This window comes from Mixophyes fleayi, chromosome 6, assembly GCF_038048845.1.
Source record: "Mixophyes fleayi isolate aMixFle1 chromosome 6, aMixFle1.hap1, whole genome shotgun sequence".
In the NCBI taxonomy this organism is placed as follows: domain Eukaryota; kingdom Metazoa; phylum Chordata; class Amphibia; order Anura; family Limnodynastidae; genus Mixophyes; species Mixophyes fleayi.
In genome coordinates this window covers 123,315,094-123,321,223 of record NC_134407.1, presented here as the reverse complement: position 1 = coordinate 123,321,223, position 6,130 = coordinate 123,315,094, and the positions used below count along the sequence as shown (strand labels likewise).

Here is a 6,130-nt window from a genome sequence, read left to right as displayed (position 1 = left end):
GAACAAAAAACTATTAAATTCTGAACACACTTTTCCTTTGCAAATTCAGACACACAGTGTGTCAAGTCAGTGACCCTTGAGCCAAAACATGAGTTTTTATTGTATGTATACACTTGATTGTGCACTGTTATACAAAAAAATACATATTTTTTTCATTGAATAAAGACCTGCTGAATGCACAACAGTCTCATGAAAATAGTAAATGCAATTTCATGCTTTGATCTCATGAATGAGGTATATTTAATTGCTATTAGCACTACTGGAGCCTGGCTGTCTAAAGCAGGAGCATGTTGCAGTGCTCTCATTTCTTAAAGGGCTCACCGTGTATGTTCCGTAAACCTTACATCAACCTTATAATTCTAAACCTTTGCATGCAAATAAACACACGGAGACTTGTATAAGTTATTAAAAATTGCCAGAACTTTTATTATGATTTTAATTTTAACTAGACCTATGGTGGCGGAGAAAGGGCACTGCGAAACAACTCTCAAGCTGACAAACACTATCGCGTGTGGACTGGCGCAAACCGCCGTACGTCCACCACCACGGGGAACAAATCCCAACATAACTTTTGCGCTGAGTTGGCGTCAGAGTGACTGCCCCTTTTAAAACTTACTCTGCCCTCCCTCACCGAGTCGAACAGGGACCCTCCTCACCGAAGGGCCAAAAAGGGAGTTACTGGTGCCTCAACGGGGGGCAGTGACCTACGACAACTACCAGTGCGCCCACAAATCAGCCGCTGAACGCAGTGCCTTCCTACCATACCGTACATACCCTACCAAAGGAGTGGGTGGGTGGGATCTCGTGCTGTGGAATGAACCAGAACAGGAAGTGCAGCCTCCTATATCAATCAAGGTCCCTCCCACTGGATTACACATTGGTCGGGCCAACCCATGTTAACACCTTCAGGTATTTGTACAGCTTACTACAAACCCTATCGCCCTTTAAGTGCATTCGTTCTATTCAGCCTCATTTGTCATTAAAATGACAGTGGGGCTCTGACTCTTTACTATATAGAAGTTTATGACAGAAATGGGGATACTACCCTCTTACACACAGCCCCACTGACCAGTATACAGGACCCCTAAAATATAAAAGAGTCTATAGGTTCTGTCCAATCTGTGAAGTATGTTAATATAACACGTGTCCGTGATTCTGGCGAGGTCATGAGGGAATTGTGACTAATATTATATTACTGGTTGTAAGAACCTGTTTTTCACTAAATCCAAAAGTTTATCTGTAAAACATAACCAGTAATTACATAAAGGCAGTCAACACAGATGTTAAAAAGAGGAGGTGTGGTTTGCTACTATTCTCTTTTATGTGTAGCGAATGTACCTTATCTAAGTTTTAAAATTAAAATCTTACTGTAATATTTAAAGCAGGGTGTCGTGAACATAGAGAGCTTACAGTTTTTTATAAGGGATAATTCTTAACTGCAGTGTTAATAGGTTGTATCAAATGAATCCATTGATAAGTTACGTACTTGGTGGCTGCGAACGGCCCAAGTCATCAAGCTGCGTATTCCCACATGCGCAGCTTCATGACTTGCGGCGCAAATGTTCCTATTGTACCCGTTTACGGGCGTACACGCCAGCACATACGTGCATAACCTGCAGAAGTGAACGCTACGCTGTTTAGTGCATAGTAACATCATTGGTGAATCTCTCAATTGTTGAATCATGGTGCTGGTTGTAATTAACCGTAAAATATATATTCCCCTTGTTATGCTACTTTGTTTACCCTGTCAAGATGTTTTAGTTTGCATGAATTAAATTTCTTAATATGAAAATATTTTCATTGTTTTATCTTATATCATATATCAGTATATCATGTGGTTTTATTATGTCATATGTATTATATAAAATATATATATATATTATATTATATTATATAAGCCTTTCGTGTGAGCTGGAAGGAAAAGGATATGAACAGGAGTGAAGGAGTTATTCAAATAACCTATGTTTTCAATCCAGAGATTTTCAACAAAGACTTGCACAGACTTCTTCGACTTGTCCATTGCATCCAGGAGACTCAAAAGGATCAGGATACGCCTATATACTTTCTCAGCCAATTGTTATATGATATCTGTAAATTATAGTACAACCTTCTTTTGTTGAAACACAAAGTACATCTCTGGTGTGTTTAAGATCCGATTTTTCAGCATAGAAAAAGAGTGGAAGCTTATTATTTCGTAAATAAACAACGATCCAATTTTATTTGTTATGTTTCTTTTGATGAAGGAATGATTTTATAACTTTATTAACCTATAACACCAATGAGGTTATGCCGCTAGCCCTGTTTTCCCTGTGTATCATGTTGTGTCTTGGTTCTGTTTTCAGTATATGTTATGAAAGAGGTTATATCGTACATAACTGTTATTTCTTTGGGGGCTTATTACATTATATACCGGATGTGAGGTGTGACCCTATTGGTTGGCCTCTTCTCCATTGGCTTTTAAACAACAGCTTGACTTAAGTGTATAATGATAATACGTACATTTGGTCACTGAAATCACACACATACCAGTTTTTCTTTTAACAAAACATTTTTAATTTACAAACTAAAACCATCAACAAATGTGAACAAATAAACAATCAATAAAATGTATTTACATTTTTTTTTTTTTTTTTTTTTATTATTTTAACTTTTTTGGGCTTTTTCTTTATACTTTTTATATTTTTTTTTCTTCTTTTTTTTATTTCACTTAGAAGCCTCTGGCTGTGTCTTTGAGGACCCATCAACTCCTCATCAGCTGCAAAAAACGAAAGACAACAATTTAGTTAATGCACTCTTAAAACATTAATGTGGAAATGCTCTAGGTTCCTGTACCTATGCATTTTTTAAGCTCGTTATAGTGCAAAAATGAATGTTACCCAAACACTGGGCCCATTCCTTTAATTTTTATAAATGTAGTAGTAATTATTATTTTTAATATTATTACTTATAAGGCGACAGAAAGAGTCTGCAGTGTCAAACATGTGGGAACACAAAGTACATGTCTGGTCTGTTTAAGATCAGAGTTTTCAGCATAGAAAATGAGTGGAAGCGTATTATTTTGTAAATACCCAATTATCCAATTTTATTTGTCAAGTCCCTTTTGCAGAATAAATTATTTTATTACTTTATTAACCTATAACACCTAACCTAACACATAACCTAGGTTATGCCGCTAGCCCTGTTTTCCCTGTCACACAGGGGACAGGGTAAAGCAAATCAGATTATCTGTGACAGATAGTGAAATGGATGGTCGAAATCAGCAAGAAGAAGGGCAAAGCTTAAGAAAACAGGGAAAACAGGCCTAGCAAAGAAGAGCAAGAGGTATGGAGGGTGAAGGAACCGTAGAAGGAGCACACAACGAAAGAGGGCTAGGCGCATGAGAGCTTACAACCTAAAGGGAAGGGGGAAACACAACTAATACGAAGAATATAGTATGAAAGTGTATTTTTCTAGACATGAACTTTCTCCAAAATTGTGTCAAGGACAATCTCACCCTCCTTTTTAAAGGCAGCCAGCTGAGTTGTCCTGCGCACAAGACAAGAATTGGGGGGGAGGCTTTTTCCCATTGTGGGAACTAAGGATACCCTGTACTGTGAATGGACAGTGAAAACTGTTTCTCGTGTTCCATGTATATCTTGTAAAAAAAAACACAACCAACTCATGTATCGTAAAATTACCATGTAGTGTACTTACTTTCCTCAACCAGCACTTCTGGCTGCTGAGAGGTGTGTTGTGGTGAGTCCTGGAAGAGCAGAGATGATGTGGACAATTCATACGACACCGGCTACTGCGTCACCACCGTTGCCTCCTCTTGTGGCTGTTGGCTTCCACTTGGTTGCTCCGGTGGGACGACAGGTTGATTTGCCCGTTGGTTTTGGGAGCTGCATTGGCGTCCTGTTGGAGAGCATGATGTGTTATCTAAGGTGTATTTTTGTAATTTCTTCAACATACACAAGTAATACATACATGCAGCGAATGGTAGCTTTGAATGGTAAAATGGTACTCATGTCAATAACATGAAAAGTTTGTGAAAAAATTACAATAAGATTTCGAAAATATATATAATAGTAAATAATCAGAATAATAGCAAATAATAAACCAAATAATAAACATTAATAATATGTTTAGTATGATACTGGTCAGAAAATAGGCCTTTTCTGTCCATATTTAATGTGAGCTGAAATTATTACATTGCCATATTATATAGTGCTTGAGGGCGACTTACTAGTGACAATTTCCGCCCTCAAATCTGCCAAAAGGTCAGGCTGTCTTCTCCTCAGATCACTCCATCGGCGCTGCAGTTGCACGATGGAGCGCCGGGTGCCAGCCTGCATACGCAGACGCCTGCGAGCGGCTCTGTATGCCTGCATTTTTTGCTCATTTCCCATGTACCTCCTTGCGGGCTGAAAGCAACGGTCCATCGTTGCTGTAAGCACCCGCAGCTCGGTACGTGAGAATGTTGTGGCCCTCATTTTATATCACAAGAGCCAGTTTAATATCACGCTTACCTATTGGTTCGCAGTGCACGTCGGTGCGTCTTTGTTATATATGCCATAATGTGGCTAAAAAAACAAAACAAAAATTGTCAGAGGATGAATAAGAAGTTATGGCATCTGCTTCTATGCTATGCCAGGTTGCAGACCTTGCCCCATGTTACTTACCTCAAAATGGAGCAGGATTATCCTGTTCACTTGCAAACAATTGTCAATGGAAAACTAAAAAAGAAAATAAAATACAATTATTCCATCTGCTTCTATGCTATGTCAGGTTGCAGACCTTGCCCCATGTTACTTACCTCAAAATGGAGCAGGATTATCCTGTTCACTTGCAAACAATTGTCAATGGAAAACTAAAAAAGAAAATAAAATACAATTATTCCATCTGCTTCTATGCTATGTCAGGTTGTAGACCTTGCCCCATGTTACTTACCTCAAAATGGAGCAGGATTATCCTATTCACTTGCAAACAATTGTCAATGGAAATCTAAAAAAGAAAAAATAAAGTAAACAAAAGATAAAAATAATCTAAAAAGTACTACACAGCCCAATACAAGCAAACTATTATCTGTAACTATTATCTGAAACAAAGTATAACACCCAAAATAACAAAAAAGTCCAAGACAAATAAAACAATAAAGCAATAAAATGTTAAAACAAATCAACCAAAGAAACAATAGTGATATCTTAAAATATATCATGCAAACATACCAGTAAATGAATCAGCAGTGAACAGGGCACATCATCTACGCAGAGCTTTATAGCAGTGGTTAATTAGCAAAGAGTATGCAGGTGAGGGTCTGCATGCGTCCTGATCACATGGGCGTTCCTTTGGATAATTTGTGTGTGCTCGTGGTTCAGATATGAGAGATAAACTAGACCCTTGGTAGGCGCATAGCGTACGCCACCACAAACGCGATCGCCTGCGTTCGCACCAGTTTGACTTGGAGGTAGTTAGACGGGAACGCCCCTATAAGAAATTGACTACGTCACTACGCCCCAGAACCTCACTGTTCACGCCCAGATCTCGTAGCTTGTCGCAAATGGCTTTTGCGATCGCGCCCGTACAGTTTTTGCATTCGCGAAAGTAAACAGGCCCGGCATGCGCACTTAACTTTTGCGTTCGCTACGCGCTGAAAAGGGACATACGTTCCTTGATGACTCAGGCCCAGAGAGTCTGATGTAAGTGTGTTTGATGTGAAAAGATAAGTGGGACACCTGGGACATCTTCAAATGGCTCCTAGTGTGAGACAGTCTGACTTGGGAGGGAGTTTTGGACACTTGAATAGACTGTGTGGAGCCGTTCCCAGCTGGAGATCCTTGCAGACAGCATGTGAAAGTCTATACAGGTATATAGAAATAGCTTCAAAGGAAAATGTTGTCATAGTTCATATTTTGGGAAATCTGGGTGTCTCTCCATACTGAGGAACAGAAATCACACCAGGGTTGTGAATGACAAGTATGGGGAGTATCTGTGAACAGCTAAAATCACATATCTCATATCTCAACTCTACCTTTCCTCTCCTGATCTCTCTCCCTCCCTTCTTTCCAGGGTATCCGCATGCCTCTCTGCCATCTCCTCCTGGATGTCCTCTAGATTTCTTAAACTCAATCTTGCTAAAACTGAACTCATT

The 6,130-nt window shown here is 39.2% G+C and overlaps 1 long non-coding RNA gene across 1 annotated transcript; it reads right to left on the bottom strand.

Moving 5' to 3' along the window:
• Positions 1–2,635: 2,635 nt before the first annotated feature.
• On the bottom strand, positions 2,636–4,790 carry LOC142160376 (uncharacterized). Its single transcript, XR_012693189.1, has 4 exons — positions 4,662–4,790; positions 4,509–4,562; positions 3,694–3,894; positions 2,636–2,755 (listed from the first exon to the last, which is right to left on the bottom strand). It is a non-coding gene; the product is annotated as an uncharacterized LOC142160376 (long non-coding RNA).
• Positions 4,791–6,130: the final 1,340 nt, after the last annotated feature.